The 20,499-nt window shown below is 50.6% G+C and overlaps 1 pseudogene; it reads left to right on the top strand.

Annotated features, from left to right (window-relative positions):
* Positions 1–618: 618 nt before the first annotated feature.
* LOC119564532 lies at positions 619–19,779 on the top strand (annotated as a pseudogene).
* The last annotated feature ends 720 nt before the right edge of the window (positions 19,780–20,499 follow it).

Raw genomic sequence — 20,499 nt, 5'->3', positions numbered from 1 at the left:
TCCTGCATAACACTGAGGAAGCTAGCACACAAACAGACAGGTTTGCACACGGCTCGCCAGCCAAGGCCAGCTTCTGCCTGGGAAACAGATAGATAAGGCAGAAAAGTTTAGCAAAAACCAGTAACAAATAGGACCAAATAAGGCAAGGCTCGGGCAATGCTACTGAGGAAAAACACAACTGGCTGCTTTAGCTGATTGGCTACGGTATTGTATGGGGCAACAGGTAATTGGTTGCATAAGCTTGTGTAGTGAAATAGGCAAAGGTATAAAATGTATACTGGAATCTGCATGCGCTGCTGCAGGATTTGAGACAGGTTAGTCTCCCTGCGCCCTGTTTGGAGCTCCAAATAAATCTCTCTGCTTCTCCACCCCATTGTGGTCATTGGCGCGATGCACACGGGGCAATGAACCCAGCTGGTGCTTGCCTCGGGCACTCTGTGCCTGCAACAGTTCTTGGCGTCCCTGGGTGGGCGAGAGGCTGCTATTTAGCCTTGCCCGGACCCCTCCTGGTGGTCGACAGATTGCGGCGACAACCGACGCCCAGCGTGCATCGGTGAGTTCATCGGGAGGCCTCGGAGGAGACGCGATTTGCTCGATCCCGGAGGGCACAACGGTGCAATGCGCCCCTATAGAGGAGAAGCAACTGCAGGCGACGGTGAGGAACCGGTCCTGTGGAAAAGGTAGGAACAGTCCAGTGGGCTGGACTTTCTCTGTTAAGACCTGGGGACGCCCAGTGTCGTCCAGGAATATGGGACAGGGACAGAAGTACTACAGGCAGGGCACAGTGCACGCCCCTAGAATGCATTCTAGCAAACTGGAAAGCATTTGGATCAGATCCAATGACTAAAAGCAAATTGAAAAGGTTTTGTACAGTAGACTGGCCTCAATATCGGCTAGAGTACCAGGAACGGTGGCCACCGGGAGGGTCAATCAATTACAATATGATCCTCCAATTAGTTTTGTTTTGTCAGCGAACGGGTAAATAGAATGAACATCTGTATGCACAAGCGTTTATGGCTTTAAGAGATAGAACAGACATTCTACAGAGCTGTAATTTGACTCCAACAGGACCGGTAGTAGCTAATGTTAGCCCCCAGAACCCCCCCAATGTTGTAATGGCAGATTCGGTGTCTCCTTTGGCCCCACACCCCACCTTATAAGGGTAGGACACCTCGGGTTACAGAGATTGCATGTGGCAGCGATCCAGTCTTTGGTGCATTACATCAATATCCCCAGGCTCATACTGAATTGCTGATAACATTAAAGATAATTGAACTCTTCCACCAGGTTAATGAGGCTCTTCAGCAGCAGCATGAATCTCATGTACTGGCTGCTGTCATTTTCCTTCTGGACACAGTTCGCTCTCTTGGTTTAGACTTTGCGCAGTTCTTTATCACTTGGGGTGTCCTCTTTGTTCCTAGTCCAGAGCCTGCCAGGTGGAGCTGCTGTGATGTCATGGGTGGAAAGGGGCTGGTCTTCCTTGAACTTTGCCTTCCCCTTCCTTAAGGCCACCCAAACCCTACTCCAGTGTGGGAATGGTGGGTGAGCCAGGGAATGCTGACTAAATCCTCCTCAAGGCCTTTCCCTCTGCGCCCTCCCCTGAATCCCTGCATCCCACCCCTGCTCCCTTCCTCTGTGTCTGACAGTGGTGGAATCTGGCCCCATCCACCTTTAGCCCAGCAAATCCCGTCTCTGCAAATACTGCTCTCTGTGCACTGGGTTCTTTAGTCAGTTAGAGAACAGGGAAGCATTGCAGGCTTGCAATGTCCAGCCCCTGCCCAGGGAGGGACAAGAGGTTCCATCTCAGAGAGGGCGTCCAGGGGTGCAAAGTGTTTGAATGTTCAAAATAACGATTCCCCTACACTGCCCCCTTCACCTTCCTGAGTGATCAGCAAGAGACGTAGCCAGGGGCACAAGAACAGGGGAGTCCAGGGGCCATGCCCCCCCCATTTTACCAGCTATAAGGGCAAGAGACACGGAGGAGGGGTGGAGAGGAGCAAGTCGGGGGCAGGGTCTTGGGGGGAAGAGGTGGCACGGGAGCAGGGCCTCAGGGGGAATGGGCAGCCTGACAGCAGAGGCTCAGGGAGAAGGGGGAGCATCGGGGCAGGGCCTCAGAAGGAAGGGGCGGGGTGGGGGCAGGGCCTCGGGGAAATGGGGGGTGTGGGGGGCAGGGCCACGGTTCGGGCACTGTTGCCCCACCCCCATTAGAGCCCTTAGTTCTGCCACTCCTGGAGGTAGCCACAGGCTGAGCAAAAAGCACACTCTGGAGTCATCCTCCAGTGCATGAGGAAGAGGCAGGAGCTGTCACAAAACAGGACATCAAGGGGGAGCTGAGGCACTTATGAGGGGCTGACGAGAAGACCTGAGGAAGAGCTCTGTGAATCTAGACAACTTGTCCCTTCCACCCACAGAAGTTGGTCCAATAAAAGACATTCCCTCCCCCACCTTGTGTCTCTAATATCCTGGGACCGACCTGTGACGTTGCCCCCCATAAGGCTTTATGGAAATATGCTTATGAATATATATGACATAACTGGAATATGTTCAATGCTACATATGCCATGTAACATATCTATGTAAAGGTTACGATCTACTGAATCTATTAATCCTATTTGTGTGCATGTATAATTTTTGTATTTGAATTATGAATATTGGCTGTGTACTGGCTTGATTTCTAAATAACCTGAGTAGAGCATTTGGTCTGTTCCTGGAGAAAGGAATTCACAAAGTTAAGTGCCCAATCAAGAAGCACTTAAGGAACAATGCATCTTGGAATGCTCCAATCCACATAGGAAGTCTTTCTGGAGACATTCAAGATACCATGTGGGCAATGGCTTCCGCCGTAAAAACTGAGTCATACATGGACATGTGACTTGCCCAGGTGACTCCAGAACTCCATCTTGGAGCTGGACTTTGCAGAGGAGAGAGGAGGGGGTCACCACCCACAAAAGAAAGTCTATTTAAGTCCTGGGGAGACCCCTCCATTTTGTCTTCAGCTGGCTAAGGAGCAGGACCAGCTCTAGGCACCAGCAAAGCAAGCACATGCTTGGGGCGGCACAATTCCAGGGGTGGCATTCCAGCCATCCTTTTTTTTTTTCTTGAGCAGTTGCGCTCTTGGAGCTTGGGGTGGCAAAAATCCTAGAGCCGGCCCTGCTAAGGAGATAGCCTCTCCATCCCCAAGGATAAATGAAAGAAACTGGAACAAAGGACAATAACTACAGGGGGTGTGAGTGCTTGCTGGACCCAGACTAGAAGGAGGCTAGTCTGTAAAAGAGAGCTTACTGGAATTGGTGAGGTTTTTGTCTGTATTCAGTTTGATTAGACATAGACTTGCGTATTTTATTTTATTTTGCTTGGTAATTCACTTTGTTCTGTCTGTTACTACTTGGAACCACTTAAATCCTACTTTCTGTATTTAATAAAATCACTTTTTACTTATTAATTAAGCCAGAGTATGTATTAATACTTGGGGAGGCAAACAGCTGTGCATATCTCTCTATCAGTGTTATAGAGGGCGAACAATTTATGAGTTTATTTAGGGATTTATTTAAAACGGATTTATTTAGGGTTTGGACCCCATTGGAAGTTGGGCATCTGAGTGTTAAAGGCAGGAACACTTCTTAAATTGCTTTCAGTTAAGTCTACAGCTGTTAGGGAATGTGGTTCAGACCTGGGTTGGGGTTTGCAGCAGGCTAGCGGGTCTGGCTCAAACCAGGCAGGGCGATGAAGCTGACTGTGCAGGAAAGCAGAGGCAGAAGTAGTCTTGGCACATCAGGTGGCAGCTCCCAGGGAGTTTCTGTGATCCAGCCCATCACACAACCTAGCTACAACATCACTGCAAACATCTTTGGGAGGCAACCTAGTGACAGAGGATGTGGAAAAAGCTAATGTACTCAATGCTTTTTTTGCCTCTGTTTTCACTAACAAAGTCAGCTCCCAGACTGCTGCGCTGGGCATCACAAAATGGGGAAGAGATGGCCAGCCCTCTGTGGAGATAGAGGTGGTTAGGGACTATTTAGAAAAGCTGGACGTGCACAAGTCCATGGGGCCGGACGAGTTGCATCCGAGAGTGCTGAAGGAATTGGCGGCTGTGATTGCAGAGCCCTTGGCCATTATCTTTGAAAACTCGTGGCGAACGGGGGAAGTCCCAGATGACTGGAAAAAGGCTAATGTAGTGCCAATCTTTAAAAAAGGGAAGAAGGAGGATCCTGGGAACTACAGGCCAGTCAGCCTCACCTCAGTCCCTGGAAAAATCATGGAGCAGGTCCTCAAAGAATCAATCCTGAAGCACTTACATGAGAGGAAAGTGATCAGGAACAGTCAGCATGGATTCACCAAGGGAAGGTCATGCCTGACTAATCTAATCGCCTTTTATGATGAGATTACTGGTTCTGTGGATGAAGGGAAAGCAGTGGATGTATTGTTTCTTGACTTTAGCAAAGCTTTTGACACGGTCTCCCACAGTATTCTTGTCAGCAAGTTAAGGAAGTATGGGCTGGATGAATGCACTATAAGGTGGGTAGAAAGCTGGCTAGATTGTCGGGCTCAACGGGTAGTGATCAATGGCTCCATGTCTAGTTGGCAGCCGGTGTCAAGTGGAGTGCCCCAGGGGTCGGTCCTGGGGCCGGTTTTGTTCAATATCTTCATAAATGATCTGGAGGATGGTGTGGATTGCACTCTCAGCAAATTTGCGGATGATACTAAACTGGGAGGAGTGGTAGATACGCTGGAGGGGAGGGATAGGATACAGAAGGACCTAGACAAATTGGAGGATTGGGCCAAAAGAAATCTGATGAGGTTCAATAAGGATAAGTGCAGGGTCCTGCACTTAGGATGGAAGAATCCAATGCACCACTACAGACTAGGGACCGAATGGCTAGGCAGCAGTTCTGCGGAAAAGGACCTAGGGGTGACAGTGGACGAGAAGCTGGATATGAGTCAGCAGTGTGCCCTTGTTGCCAAGAAGGCCAATGGCATTTTGGGATGTATAAGTAGGGGCATAGCGAGCAGATCGAGGGACGTGATCGTTCCCCTCTATTCGACACTGGTGAGGCCTCATCTGGAGTACTGTGTCCAGTTTTGGGCCCCACACTACAAGAAGAATGTGGATAAATTGGAGAGAGTCCAGCGAAGGGCAACAAAAATGATTAGGGGTCTAGAGCACATGACTTATGAGGAGAGGCTGAGGGAGCTGGGATTGTTTAGTCTGCAGAAGAGAAGAATGAGGGGGGATTTGATAGCTGCTTTCAACTACCTGAAAGGGGGTTCCAAAGAGGATGGCTCTAGACTGTTCTCAATGGTAGAAGATGACAGAACGAGGAGTAATGGTCTCAAGTTGCAATGAGGGAGGTTTAGATTGGATATTAGGAAAAACTTTTTCACTAAGAGGGTGGTGAAACACTGGAATGAGTTACCTAGGGAGGTGGTAGAATCTCCTTCCTTAGAGGTTTTTAAGGTCAGGCTTGACAAAGCCCTGGCTGGGATGATTTAACTGGGAATTGGTCCTGCTTCGAGCAGGGGGTTGGACTAGATGACCTTCTTGGGTCCCTTCCAACCCTGATATTCTATGATTCTATGATTCTATGATCTTTGCTCTTGAGCCAATACCCAGTGTCACAGCTTATTCCCATAGCCGCTTTGAGGAGGTTAGCTTTCATTCACACAGCCGGTTCCCTGCCCATTCCTGGTAGGCATCTCATAAAACTTCCAGCAAGTACTTTTCTCCTAAGAGTCGCGGCCACCATGTCATCATAGGTGACCCTTATTAGTTCTCTCTCAACTGCCTCCAATGCCTCTGCCAGAATGTTTCATTACCAGGCAAATTGAAGCAGACCTTTTTGCAGGCAAATTTTTACTACAGAGTAAAGCATATTAACCACCAAGATTTATATAGCAGGCTCAGTTCATAGCAGGCAGGCTGGGCTCTGCCGGATACAGGGGGTGATCAGCATGGTAATTAAATACGCAAATAATACTCAGTTGGGAGTTATAATAGAAGCCAGCGAGGGCAGAGAAATAATCCAGAAGGGCCTGGAGAAATTAGAAACATGGAGAGAACATTTAATCTAGTAGGAAAGAAAAGCAGAATGAGATTCAGTGGCTGGAAGATGAAGCTAGACAATTTCAGAATAGAAATAAAGTGTACATTTTTCACAGGGAGGGTATTTACCCATTCATAGAATCATAGAATATAAGGGTTGGAAGGGACCTCAGGAGGTCATGTAGGCCAACCCCCTGCTCAAAGCAGGACCAATCCCCAAATAAATCATCCCAGCCAGGGCTTTGTCAAGCCTGACCTTAAAAACCTCAAAGGAAGGAGATTCCACCACCTCCCTAGGTAACCCATTCAGGTGCTTCACCACCCTCCTAGTGAAAAAGTTGTTCCTAATATCCAACCTAAACCTCCCCCAACTTGAGACCACAACTTGAGACCATAACTCCGTGTTCTGTCATCTGGTACCACTGAGAACAGTCTACCTCCATCCTCTTTGGAACCCCCTTCCAGGTAGTTGAAAGAAGCTATCAAATCCCCCGTCATTCTTCTCTTCTGCAGACTAGACAATCCCAGTTCCCTCAGCCTCTCCTCATAAGTCATGTGCTCCAGCCCCCTAATCATTTTGTTTGTCCTCCGCTGGACTCTTTCCAATTTTTCCACATCCTTCTTGTAGTGTGGGGCCCAAAACTGGACACAGTACTCCAGGTGAGGCCTCACCAATGTCAAATAGAGGGGGATGATCACATCCCTCGATCTGCTGGAGGTGCTTCTACTTATACAGCCCAAAATGCCATTAACCTTCTTGGCAACAAGGGCACACTGTTGAGTCATGTTCAGCTTCTTGTCCACTGTAACCCCTCGGTTCTTTTCTGCAGAACTGCTGCCTAGATGCTCAGTCCCTAGTCTGTAGCACTGCATGGGATTCTTCCATCCTAAGTGCAAGACTCTGCACTTGTCCTTGTTGAACCTCATCAGATTTCTTTTGGCCCAATCCTCTAATTTGTCTAGGTCCCTCTGTATCCTATCCCTACCCTCCAGCGTATCTACCACTCCTCCCAGTTTAGTGTCATCTGCAAACTTGCTGAGGGTGCAATCCACACCATCCTCCAGATCATTAATGAAGATATTGAACAAAACCAGCCCCAGGACGGACCCCTTGGGCACTCCACTTGATACCGGCTGCCAACTAGACATGGAACCATTGATCACTATCCATTGAGCCGTGGGGGGGATGCTCGGGGCTGGGCATGTCCCTGTTGCTAACCAGCAGAGTGGACAGGCTGAGAGACAAGGGCTTGTGTTGCCCGTTGCCGGTGGAGGTGGGGAGCTGACCCCTGGCAGGCACAGACAAGCCTCATGTTAGGAGCAGATGGTAGCGATGTGCCTCCCAACCCTGGTCATCCCCGGGAAGCATCACACAGCTGGTTTAATGTTGCTGACTCAACTGCTCCCAAAGATTCCAGTTGCTCTTAGGCTATTTTCATACTGGCCGCTGTTTCCGAACATTTTGTTTCATGCTCTTACGAGATCACAGCTGACTGCTGCAATTCCTGAAACCAGCAACAGGAATTCGTGACACAGCAAAGGAATGGCCATGTCTCCTAAGATATGATTAACAGCCTCTTATCGATCTTCTAGGAGCTCCGGGCGTGCACAACAGTCAGCAAATAGTTTGGCATTAGTCAGTCAAACCCCTTCTGTTGCTCTGAGCGAATGGCTTTTCTCGCTCATTCTCACCCAGCTCTATAGTGAGGGGTTGTTCTTTTCCCCTGGCAGATCTGATAGAGTTCATGATGATACAAAATGCCCAGATGCATCAGGTGATCATGAACAACATGACAATGGCTGCACTGACATCCTTTGGATTCAGCCCAGATGCCAGAGCCCAGGTATGTGTGTCTGCCTGGGGACGAGACTGTCACACTGTCTGGAATAGTCCACCACCATGAGCACCTGCCTCAGGGCAGACTGTCAGAAACCAGGGCAGACACCCCAAGCCAGTGATGTGGTTTCTAATTAGATTTCACCAAGCCAGTAACAAATGTGAACTCCTGGATCACTATCCCAGTCTGACCATGGAATCAGACAGTCCCCTTGGACTCTCCAATCTATCTTGCCACCCTGACAAACTGGACTTTGAGATAAATGGTCACTCCAAAAATCACACCACGTTCAGGTTGCTTCCAGTCCTGAGAGCCCAGTCACTTACCCCAGGTCAACTAGTACCCTAGATCTTACGCCAAAGACAACACCTGTAGCCAATTCTATAGTAAAGTAATAAACAGTTTATTAGCTAAGAAAAAGAAATTAGAGTTACTGAGAGGTTAAAGCAGGTACAATATATGTACAGGTGAGTCACAGTCTGTAATTCCAAATGGTAGCAGAGATGTAGCAGTCTGCCACTTTTCCAAAAGTCTCTCAGGGCTACCCAGAATAACTCTGGGGATCTCTGTCTTCTCATTCAGTTATTCCACCCTGTTAAGATCCAAACATTCCAGAGATGAAGGCTTCCCCCTGAATCCACACTTATAGCGTCTTCTCACAGAAAACAAGCTGCCAGGGTCACTACCCATGTGGGCTCTTCCTTTGAGGACAGAGAGTGAGGAATGCATTTAGAGTCTTTGACCTCCAATCATCACACACACAATGACCACTTGCTTTGAAATTAACACTTTACTGTTAAAGTTCGTCATTTGCATGCCACAAGGCTTCTTTCTCATCTAGTGGATTATTTAGTTACAGGGGTATGTAACGGGCTACAGAGAAGTAAAAACCATGGATGTAACTTCCCATTACTTGTCATGAAGTTTAAACACTCATACATTTAACAATGACTTTGATCTATACTAATATACAAGTGAATTGGCCTGGCTTCCGGCCATGCATTTGTAAGCATTCAGTGAGGCCTGGGTCTTTGGCAAGAGCTGACCCCTACTCTGTCAGCATCACAAAAACATTGACTAGAACTTAACTAAGGGCATGGCTACACAGGAAACTTCAAAGCGCTGTCGTGGGAGCACTCCCGTGGCAGCGCTTTGAAGTGTGAGTGTGGTTGCCCACGAGCGCTGGGAGAGAGCTCTCCCAGTGCTCCTGGTTATCCACCTCCACGAGGGGATTAGCTCCGAGTGCTGGGAGCGCGGCTCCCAGAGCTCGGAGCCTGTTTACACTAGCACTTTAAAGCACTCTGACTTGCTGCACTCAGGGGGGGTGATTTTTCACACCCCTGAGTCAGCAAGTTAGAGCGCTATAAAATGTAAGTGTAGCCAAGCCCTAAGTAAAAGAGAAGCCTGAGTTCACTGCTTGAGCCACTGAGCTAGGTGCAGAAAGTAAGTAAACCCCTGTCCTAGCAGGGGAAAATAAGTAAGATTTTAAAATTCTTTCCCTGGAATAATCTAAGCCTTGTCTACACGCAGAGGTTGTACTGTTCTAGTTGTACCAGTGGAGTTAAAGCTATGCAATCCCCTCCCACCATAGCACGGATCCAGCTACAGCTATCCTGAGGGCCAGGCTACACTTAAAAAGCTGCAGTGGTGCAGCTGTAGTGCTTTAGTGAAGACGCTACTGTGACCCTCTCCCATCAGCGCAGTTAATTGACCTGCTTGAGAGGCGGTAGCTACGTCGACAGGAGAAGCTCTCCCGCCAACACAGCACTGTGTACACCAGGGTTTGGTCAGTGTCACTACGTTGCTCACAGGTGTGGATGTTTCACACTCTGAGCAATGCAGTTATACCAATGCACATTTGTCTTGCAGACCTGGTCCCAGATAATCCCCTGTATACAGGTATAACTGCATCTGCACTTAGAAAAGGGATTGTGTCCCTTCAACTCTGCCAGTTTAGTTAAAGGAGTTCTAGTGTAGACAAGGCCTGGTTCTCTGTTTTTCTGCACTCTGTGTGGTCATTTATTGAGTGCAAAGTGGGTACCAGATGCTGCCATTCTGAGACAGGAGCATTTCATACCCTCTTTGCCCTGGTATTAATGGTGGTGCATGGCGCAGGGATATGGAGAATCAGGCCCTGTGGAGTCAAATTCTAATCTCATGTTACACCCCCTGCAACAGCCCTGAAGCCAGTGGAGCTGTGTGCTGTGTCATGAAGGGCTTGTCTCCATGGTGGGTTAGGCCACACTAGAGAGGGTGAAGTCTAGTGCACACTAGTGTGTTACACACTAATTGGCCCTTGTGAATGCTGCTGGTGCACACTGAAAGTTCCCTAGTGCAATACCATTTGAAACAGGCCATTAGCACACACTAGGGACCTTTTAGTGCACGCTAGCAGGCTCTGCACAGGCCAGACAGTGCGCAACACACTAGTGCAGACTAGAATTGACATCCCTCTGGTGTGGCAAGCACACAAGCAGACAAGCCCGAAGGGTTATGTCTACACTGCAGTCACGGGGTCTGATGGCAGCTTGTGTAGACATTCCTGAGCTTGCTCTAATGGAGCTCACTCCAGGAACTGGAGCAGCGAAACCAGGGCAGCTGCGCAGGTAATTATCCAGGATCCCTGGTGGGTTTTTACAGGCTGCACTGACGCCCATGCTGCCATCGTACCTGAGCTAGCTAGATCAAAGATAGCTGGGTGTGTCTATGTGAAGTGCAGTCATACCCTCAGACAGGATGTGGCCCACAATCTTTAGTGTGGAGCTGTCCCTTTAACCCTCAGGTCCTTTCTCTGACTGTTGTGTGGCAGCTGTTTCGTGTTCCATTGACAGGCCAGGACCACATTGCTCAGTGCACCGTGTTCCCACTCTGCTCCATGACAGCCTTCCACTGCCTGGCAACTTCCACTGCTGTGCACTGCGGCAGCAGCTCCCCCAGTGCCTTCTGTGCCCTCATTCCAGCCTGACCAAGTCCAGGGGAACGCAAAAGTGACTGCAGCCTCCCGCTTGGACTGTGGGACACTGGGTAGGAAATGATGTCTTACGGTCTCTGCACTGGGGAGATGATTGTTCCCACAAATCCGAGTGGATTGGGCAATCCCTGCTCTCTCCAGGCCTTGGTCATTATGTTGCCAGTGATGTTGCCAGGTAGTCCAGGGCAGGCAGCAGCAGCTTCCTTTCCAGAGGCCTGCTGAACATCCTCCTTGTCAAGCCAAGAAGCTGTGGCTATGGGCCAGCGCTAGTTGTCATGAACAAGGCCGGAGGGCGCTCTCCAGGGCTTATCCCCTCCGATCTGCAGGCAGTGGGACGCCATCAACCAGGGGAGCCCACCTTGGCTTGGGATCCTCATAGTTCTAGATTGTGGCCCTTGAGGGCGATGGTGTGTTTGAAAATGTGTCTCCCTGAGCCTTCCCCACGGCCTCCCCTAAAGCCCCAGGGACAGCGCGGGTTGAGCCAGGAGTGCTGCGACCTTCTGCTGAGCAGCTTCCCCGCTGCCCATCCATGCATGGTAGGGAGCAGCTCTGCCTCTGGCCGAGACTTTGACTGCTTGGGGGGGTGCCTAGCATAGGGCGGCTCCCTCCCCACACAGCCCTGCAGAGCAGACCAGGAGAGGGGAAAGGGGAAGAAGCTGAACCCCAACAACAAGTCACGGCTCCTGGTTCTCTGCCCCAGCCCTGGCGGGTGGTGAGTGTGGTGCCCAGCTGGGGGCACTGTGTGCTCCGGCCGCCCCGTGCCGAGACCGTGGTGCATGCAGCATCAGACCCAGCTCTGCTGGAGCCGTGCTGCTAGCAGGTGGTTTCCGTTGCATTGGGATCAGGACAGCACAAGGACTCTGTCCGTATGTTTGGATTGGGGCCCCTTGGCCTTTCGGAAACAGGCTGTCTGCCCTCAGACTGAGGGGGCCCAGAGCATGTGCTGCAGGGGTGGGGGTCACCTGAACCCCTCCCTCAGTGTGTCTGTCTCACTGCACTGTGGAGCAGTCTATGATCCCAGGCCCCGTCCCTCCGGCAGGCCCCCTGGCTGGATGGGCATGCAGGGGATGAGGCAGGGCTCCTGAGTTTCCATCTCTGTGTCATTCTGGGCCGCATTCTGGTCCTGGTTATAACAGTGTAATCCCCGTTCCTGTGACTGGCCCACGCAGAGCTGCAGTCACGTGAGTAGGGCTCTGTACACCCATTGATCAGCAGGGGCTGTGTCTCCATCTGCCCCTGATTCACAGAGTGCGTGAGTCTGCTACGGACCCACTGACCCAGCCTTGCTCCTTAGCCCCTGTCAACTCATGTTTTAGCTCTGAAGGTCTTGGATTCAACACCTGCTGTGTCAGCCAAGGCAGCGGCCAAGACACACAAGCAGACTCCCTGCAGACTGGAGCTTTGGACTGAACCAGCTCCATAATGCCAGTCGACGTGGGTGTAGGCTGGCTATGCAGGGTGAATGTAGTAGGGCTGTGTGTTCACTGAACAACGAGGATGGAAGCAATTTATTAAACATAACAGCCCGGCAAAGGATTTAATTTAATAGTTGATTCAAAACACATTGATTAAATATTTCATTCCCACAGGGACAACAAATGTTGTTTCCCTTTTGGCAGACGCAGCAGCTGCGGCCAGTGTTTGTTACTAAATAACTGTCATATCCCTGATTCCTTCCCATCCCTCTGTGGCCTGGACAAAACAGGGGTCCAGTGTGAGTGCGTGATCCCTGAGTTGAAGGCTGACTCGGGAGGCGTACGTGCCAGGGGGCTGGATTAGAGGGCTGCTGTGTTCTGAAAAGTGACTAAATGGCTCCAAGAGGGTAGTTTCTATGATTCCAGATCAGATGTAAGCGAGTAGATCAAACATGATCAAACAAACAGATGTTTCACTAGCTTATAGACTCCTAGACCCATAGGGCTAGGAGGGACTGCAAGATGCAGGATTCCAGCCTGCAAACTCCCCTGGGCTCCCAGAATCAAGCTGGGTCCTTTCCTTGCTTTCCATCACCAGTTTTAACGCCAAATCAGGCCCTCCAGGGCACCTGTTGTCTTCAGTGGATCTTGCTCTGGTGGAAGAGGCTGGAACTTAGCTACCATTTCTGTGAATGATGCACCAGAAGAAGCAGGCTCCAGCTCCCTCTCCCTTAGCCTCTGTGGGCAGATGGGAGTGAAGACCTGGATTTTGTCCCTGTAGCAGGCAGATCTGACTCTGCACTACAGGAGCAGCTGAGTTCGAAAGGCCCATACTTGCGAAGAATGCCAGGATGTCTTTGGTGAACGCACCTGCATTAAAGACTTGCTCTTGATTAAAACTTGAGGTAACCCCACTGATTGCTCCACCCAGGAAAATTCCAGGTGACCTGAGAAACCAGACTGAGCTGAATTTAAAAGTTACAGTATAGAAAAGCCAGGGGTCTGACTGGGTACATCCAACGGCATTGGTAGAAAAAAAACAATGAGGTTCCGCGGACATGCCTAAAACCAGAAGAACATAATACAGCTGTCTGGTCTCCAGGACGGTATTTATAGACTGTTCAAGTGGTCTGTTAACCTTCGCTTGGATACCCTAGACTAAGCTTCTGTAGCTCTCAGCATGAGACAGGTTTGCCAGAGCCCGAATCCTTCTTGTGCCTCTTTCCCAATTTGTCAACATGCTTTTTAAAATGTGGATGCCAGAACTTGGCCCAGGAGCCACTAATGGTGTCAAGGCTGAATCCCCACTCTGTCACTCCGAGTGGAGAAGTGGGGGCCTGCAAGGATTTAAAAAATTAATACTGGACACTTCAGGCTTGTATTACACTCCCAAGGTTACAGCTTTTCTCTCACCTTGGCTTGGTAAACGCTGCCACCACCCAAATGCAAAAAAACCCAACCCCTTTTGAACCCAGGAAGGAGCACCTGGGAATTCCTCCCTGTGGGGTATCCTCAAGCCCTTTCATGTCCCCTCCGGGGAAGAGCTGAGAAAGAAAACAAAGGAAATTAGGTGTGGCTACCAGCTAATCAACAACATTCACAAACCTCTTAGGACACCAAAAATCCAATCCTGTTCTTTAAAAAGGTAAACTGTATTTTAAAAAAAAAAAGGAAAAAATTACATCTGGAACTGAGGCTTTTTGCTAGATCTTAAAAGAAACAATTACAAAAATTAAGCACCCAAACTAGCTTTCTTGGGGGGTTCAGCTTAAACGTTACAAGCAAACAAATGCATCAGGGGTTAGCACAGAGGAGATCCACAAGCCAAAATAAAAAATAAACCTGATTGTGTCTAACTAAACATTCCCTATCCAAATAATTTATTCTAGGTATGAAAGATGAATTTTCATACCTTTTCCTTTACCTGTGGGCTTGTTAACTCTTTACAGGTAAAGCAAGCAGAAAACAGACCAAGAGGGATTTTACAGCTAACTGGCTGGCTCGGTGTCCATCAAAGGGAGCTACTTCCCACCCCCAGTTCATATTTCATAAATGGTCTCCGCAATCCTTTTTACAGAAATAATGCCACCTCCCTGCTTCCACTCTGCATTCTCCTGCTTACACAGCCCAGGACTGCATTAGATTTAAGCTGTAGCATCACACCGAGAGCTCAGATTCAGCTGTGTTCCACCCTGGTCCTGAAGTCCAGTTCAGAGTCACTGCTGTCCAATATACCCCCCTACCCAGTAAGTGGGACCCACATTCCTTGTCCCTAGATGTTTGACCTGGCACTTGGCTGCATTAAAACACACATTGTTCAAGTGAGCCCAGCTCACCAGGCGATGCAGCCTGCTCTGGAAAATCGCCCTGTCCTGATGGCTGTTTACCTCCCCACCAAGGCTGATGTCATCTGCAGATTTCACCGGCATTTCATTTTGGGGCAAGACTCAGTTACGCTGAGGGATGTGAGGAGAGAAGTAGTTCCACAGGCCCCCACCACAATGCTACCTCTGAAATGGACCTGCCTGGGCCTGGTAAGGGGAACCACAGGCTAAGATACTGCGTGGCATGACTGGAGCATGGGCAGACCCACAACAGGAGGCTCACTGTAACAGGGTGGTCTTGGTAACCCTGAGCCCGGCCCCAGGAACCCTGCCTACCACTGGTGTAGCCCTGACTTGGAGAACCATAGGAACTATAACTCTAGGCCAGAAAGTCCTAGTGGACCCAGGCCTAAATCTAACCCAGCAAAGCCTCCCCTTACGAACCTTAACCCTAGCCCAGGGACCCCTGGACTTAGTGATGCCAGGCATAGCCCTAGTCTAAGGTGGACTCCCTGTGGCTAACCCTATTTGGTTAGCCCCTACCTGTGCCATAACTAGTTGCTTCCCAGCCTCAGAGGGCAGGATTACTTGAGGTCAGGTGACAGCTGGACACATCTGGGCCTCACAACAGGACTGCGAGACAGAGCTCTGTTTGGAGGGGGGCTTGTGAGGAGCAAGCCAGGCTCCTGGGTGAGGCCCTGAAGAAGGGTTGGGAAGGACTCCAGGGAAGCAGCCAGGGGGCCAGGGCTGTATCCCAGAGCAGGGAAGATGGAAAGGGAGTCCCAAGGGTGGGCTGAAGAAGAGCCCAGGTGGGGCAGGGAGGACCTTTTGTTTGAACTTCTGTTACCCCAGAAGGGGATTGACCAATGGGGTGACTCAGCCAGCTGGCTAACCTATGGGAATGCCCAGGAGAGACAAAGCCCTGGTGAGGGAAATTGAGGCAGGGAGCACTTGCAGTGCCATGCTTGGCCAGCAGACGGTGCTAGAAGGCAGGCCTGCCCTGTGACACTCAGGATGTGCCAGCTGGCAGGATGCCCAGTTTATAAACACTGAATTGCTCAATTTAAAATCAATCAATCAAATCTCAATCTCCTCCCCTCCCCCCAGCAACACAGAACTCAGCTGGGAAAGTATGACAGATTCTCCACTCCCTCCCATCCCTGCACGGCTGGGAAGAGGCAAACCCCAGCCCCAGGTCCTAGCCCAGGGGGCTGTAAGAAAAGCTGCTCTCCACACAGGAGCTATCCCCCCAGGCCCACTGCTTGGCTGAAGGCACCTGCTCCCCTGGCACACCCCGAACGCTGTGAAACCAACGGCCTGGCTGCAGAGCAGAGCTCTCAAAAGTCAGGAAATGCCCAAGTCAAGGCAGCTGCCTCTTCCGCTGCCCGAGCTGTGCGGTGAGTGAAGCCCAGTCTCATCCCCTCCACACACACCCTGCCTCCGGAACCACGTAACACACAAGGTGGGCCACCAGCATGTGGCATTTCACAACGTTTAAGGGCTTCCCTCTGCAGCGTGAGCGTTCACACACCGTAGCGCTTTGTATGGGATACAGCCGCCCCTGCCAGCCAGTCGTGGGCCCCTGCTGTATGGCAGAGCTCCCCGGCCGGCTCAGACCCTCCATCTCCAAAGGCCTGCGGAGCTCAGCCCCTCTCCCGGGGAGCCAAGGGGACTCCCAGGGCCTAGCGGGCTCTCAGCGCAGCTCCTGAGGTGGGACCCTCATGGCAGAGCAGGGATGGACTCAGCTGTGCTGAACGCCATCGGAACGATTTACCAACAACTGGGGTGGATTCTCCATCCCTGACCATTTTAAAAATCAAGATGGGATGTTTTTCTGAAAGCACTGCTCTAGTTCAAGCAGGGATGAATTCGTCCCTAGGGCCCGTGGTGTACAGGTCAGGCTGGGTGATCACGGGGTACCTGCTGGCCTTACATTCTCTGAAACACAAAGGGGATTTTTTTACTGAGGCTGCTGGATTCAGACAGACCCTACAGTTCCCTCTGGCTCCCAGTGTCACCGCACAGGGTGTCCCTAAGACTTGGCCTGGCCTCCTGGAAGGTACTGCTGGTGTAACCCACACACCTCCTGGGTATGGCATTCTGTCCCATCTAGTGGCACCAAGACCACTTAGAGAGAGATTGGGTCTGCTCTACAGCTTAGCTAAGGGCCAAGTGTCTTTTAGCTCATGCGGTAGAGGCTCATGCACTAAGCTCCAGAGGTCCCAGGTTCGATCCTGCCTGCTGATGACCGGCATCTGTCAGCATTACACTGACCCCACGACAGTCTTATGCTACGGCATGAGATCAGGGTCACCCACCATAAGAGACCCTGAGTGGCCGGCAAACCCAGCTGTGACCTGCAGAGCCAGTTACCGAGAGTCAGGTAAAGCTCCAGGGATAGCTGTCATGGCCAAGGGCAAGGTGCCTTTTATTCTTTCCTGGCAGGTGAACCTGGTCCCTCTGCACACTGAAGATGAAGAAGCAGATCTGGTATTCCACCACCACTACACACCATACTCCACTGCTACTCCCAGCCCCCATGGCAGCCCCTGGCACAGACCAACATGGGCACAGGAGCCCCCTACGTTGGTCTGGACCCGCACCCAGCCTCAGCAGGCAGGACTCGGGATGAGTGAGTAATGAGAATGCACCGTCGCTGGGGAGCCAGCCACAGGAGGCTTAGGGAGCCAGATGCTGAGTGCTGGGGAGGTGGGCCCAGGCCAGCAGAGGGAGGAGATACTGATGTCATGGGCAGAGAAGGGGGATGATGGGTTTATCAAAGGATAAGGGAAGGTGGGAAACGCCCTGGTCCCAGCCGCATCAGAGTGGGAGATCAGAATGGGAGGAGGCACATCCCCTCCTACCTGGTTAGAATCCGATGTACTGCACTCACCAGCTCCTCCGGCTCCTGGGCCCTGCCTTCTCCCACTCAAACCCCGGGCCAGTTCCTTGCATGGGTGCTAGCAAGGGGTCTGTCTGTAGAGAGGGGTGCACGAGGGCCCCCTTGCATCATGGGAGATGTAGCCAGGCCCATAGAAGGGAATGGGGGCATGTGGAAACTGAACTGCAGCTCCCATGAGGCATTGCAGCAGGACAGACAAAGAGAAATGTTTGGTTTGGGGACTTTTGGTTTTTTTAACAAAAATGTGAAGTTTTCCAGGGAGCGCTGTGAACACAGTCATTGGGGAAGAAACCCAGTTTTCTGGCATCCTGTTTACACATACAGTTTTCACCCAGCCGTCGTCACCAGGGTTGACGAAGAGCAGCCGCGGAATCCAAATAGTGGTGTGACGTTGCACTCCATATGCTTTATAAAAATATGCTTTGAATGTGGATATAGTATAACTGGAATATGCTTTATACAGAAGAAAAGGAGTATTTGTGGCACCTTAGAGACTAACCAATTTATTTGAGCATAAACTTTCATGAGCTACAGCTCACTTCTGATTAAGTGAGCTGTAGCTCACGAAAGCTCATGCTCAAATAAATTGGTTAGTCTCTAAGGTGCCACAAGTCCTCCTTTTCTTTTTGCGAATACAGACTAACACGGCTGCTACTCTGAAACCTGTCTTTATACAGAAGGTGTCTTGTAAGGTATCATTACAAAGCTTGTAATCTACTGAGTGTGTTCATCCTGGTTGTATGCATGTATCACTCTTGTATCTGAAGCCAGAACTATGAAGTATTACTCTGAGGTCCTATTGTAATTATGCAAAGTGTGGGGCATTAATGGTGGTTTAGAGTCCTGATGGTTCCCATTGACTAGGACAATGTATTAGGCTTAGTCTTGCATGTTTTTGCTTTATTTTGCTTGGTAACTACTTTGTTCTGTCTGTTACTACTTGAAACCACTTAAATCCTACTTTTTATACTTAATAAAACCACTTTTGTTTGTTAATTAACCCAGAGTAAATGATTAATACCTGAGGGAGCAAACAACTGTAGATATCTCTCTATCAGTGTTAGAGAGGGCAGACAACTTATGAGTTTACCCTGTATAAGCTTTATACAGAGTAAAATGAATTTATTTAGGATTTGGATCCCATTGGGAACTGGGTGTCTGGGTGTTTGAGATAGGTGACCTGCTGAGCAGTTTTTGGTTAAAGTCTGCAGCTATGGGGGCGTAGACCAGACCTCGGTCTGTGTTGCAGCAGGCTAGTGTGTCTGGCTCAACAAGGCAGGGTTCTGGAAGTCCCAAGCTGGCAGGGAAAATGGGCTCAGAATAACTTCAGCACGTCAGGTGACAGTCCCAAGGGGGGTCTCTGTGACCGAACCTGTCACAAGTGGTACCTGGGACTTCAGGGGGCAGCTAATTTTATAAGATGTAACTTATCAGACTTGCTCCTTCAACATTTATGTCCTTGTGGCTAGGCACTGGGCTGGGACACAGGAGATCCAGGTTCAATCCCTGATCCTGACAGACTCCCTGGATAACGCTGGGGTAGTCATGCCATCTCTGTGCCTCAGTTCCCCAGCTGTAACATAGGGATGGAACATACCTCTCTCCTGCCCTTTGCCTTCTCTGTTCACACTGTGAGCTCTTTGGGATGGGGAGTGGCTATCACTCTGTGTGTGTGCACATGTGTGTGCACATGTGTGTGCAGCACCTGGCACAACTGTGTGTGTGTGTGTGTGTGTGTGTGTGCGCAGCACCTGGTACAAGAGTGTGTGTGCATGTGTGTTTGTGTGCGTGTGCAGAACCTGCCACAACAGTGTGTTTGTCTGCACATGTGCAGCTCCGGGCACAACAGGGCTCCTCGCCTAGCTGGGGCCTGTGGGTGCTACTGCACTAACTAGCACCCTGGGCGACAGGTGAAGCATCACTGGGAGATGGGCTATGCCGTGGGTGGGGGGAGAGATTTAGGAGCAGGTGGGAGTGCCAGACAGGGCCTTCCTACTGTGTGAGCCTGAGGGTCTTCTCTGCCTGGGCTCTCTGCCACCAGGACTCCCGAATCTGTTCCCTCCACTAGCCCCTGCAGGCCGCGGTGGTTTGGCTTGTTTTGGGGGATGGGGAGAGCCCTCCCACCCGCATCGCTGCTAACTCCCTGCCCTCGCTTTGTTTCCACAGCAAAGTGGTCCCTCCTCCCCCACCACCCAGCACCATGGAGACAGTGGGAGCTGATGTCCTGCCGGCCGCGGATAAGGACGCCCTTCCCCGCCCAAGCCTGCCCTTGGCACAGCTCCTGCAGAGGTGGCCATCTCTCCCCTCCAGCCACAGACAAACCCCACCCCAGCTGGCGGGATGGGTGGGAGCTCCCAGAAGTGACGCAGGGGGTGGGGAGCAAAGGGATGGCTGGCAGGATGGTTGGGAGCCCCCAGCTGTGGAGCAGTTAAAGGGACTGGGGATGCTGAGTGTCAAAGGGAGCAGAGCGGAGATCTGTTGGGGAAGAAACAACTGGAGGCGTCTCCCCAGAGAGCTGGGGGAGGGGGCAGGTTGGGAAAAAGGGCTGATGCGCTTGGATTTGAAAACTCATGGTGATTGGAGGAATATCCATTCTAGTCAGCACAACTTAATTTCTCGGCCATTTAAAGAAATCATAATCTAATGCATATCTAGCTAGATTACTTACTAAGTTCTAAAACTCCTTTCCTGTTCTGTCCCTGGCAAAAGCATCACACAGACAAACACAGGAAAAAACCTCTTTCCCTGTGTGGGTGGTGAAGCACTGGAATGGGTTACCTAGGGAGGTAGTGGAATCTCCATCCTTAGAGGTTTTTAAGGCCCAGCTTGATAAAGCCCTGGCTGCACTGATTTAGTTGGGGTTGGTCCTGCTTTGAGCAGGGGGTTGGACTAGATGACCTCCTGAGGTCTCTTCCAGCCCAAATCTTCTATGATTAGCCCTTAGACGACAATAATCCCCACCTTTGGCACCCAGGCTGGAACATCCACATAGCCAAGCACAATGCTGCC

The sequence above is a fragment of the Chelonia mydas genome, chromosome 27 (assembly GCF_015237465.2).
Source record: "Chelonia mydas isolate rCheMyd1 chromosome 27, rCheMyd1.pri.v2, whole genome shotgun sequence".
NCBI lineage: Eukaryota > Metazoa > Chordata > Testudines > Cheloniidae > Chelonia > Chelonia mydas.
This window is presented reverse-complemented; position numbering and strand designations above follow the sequence as displayed.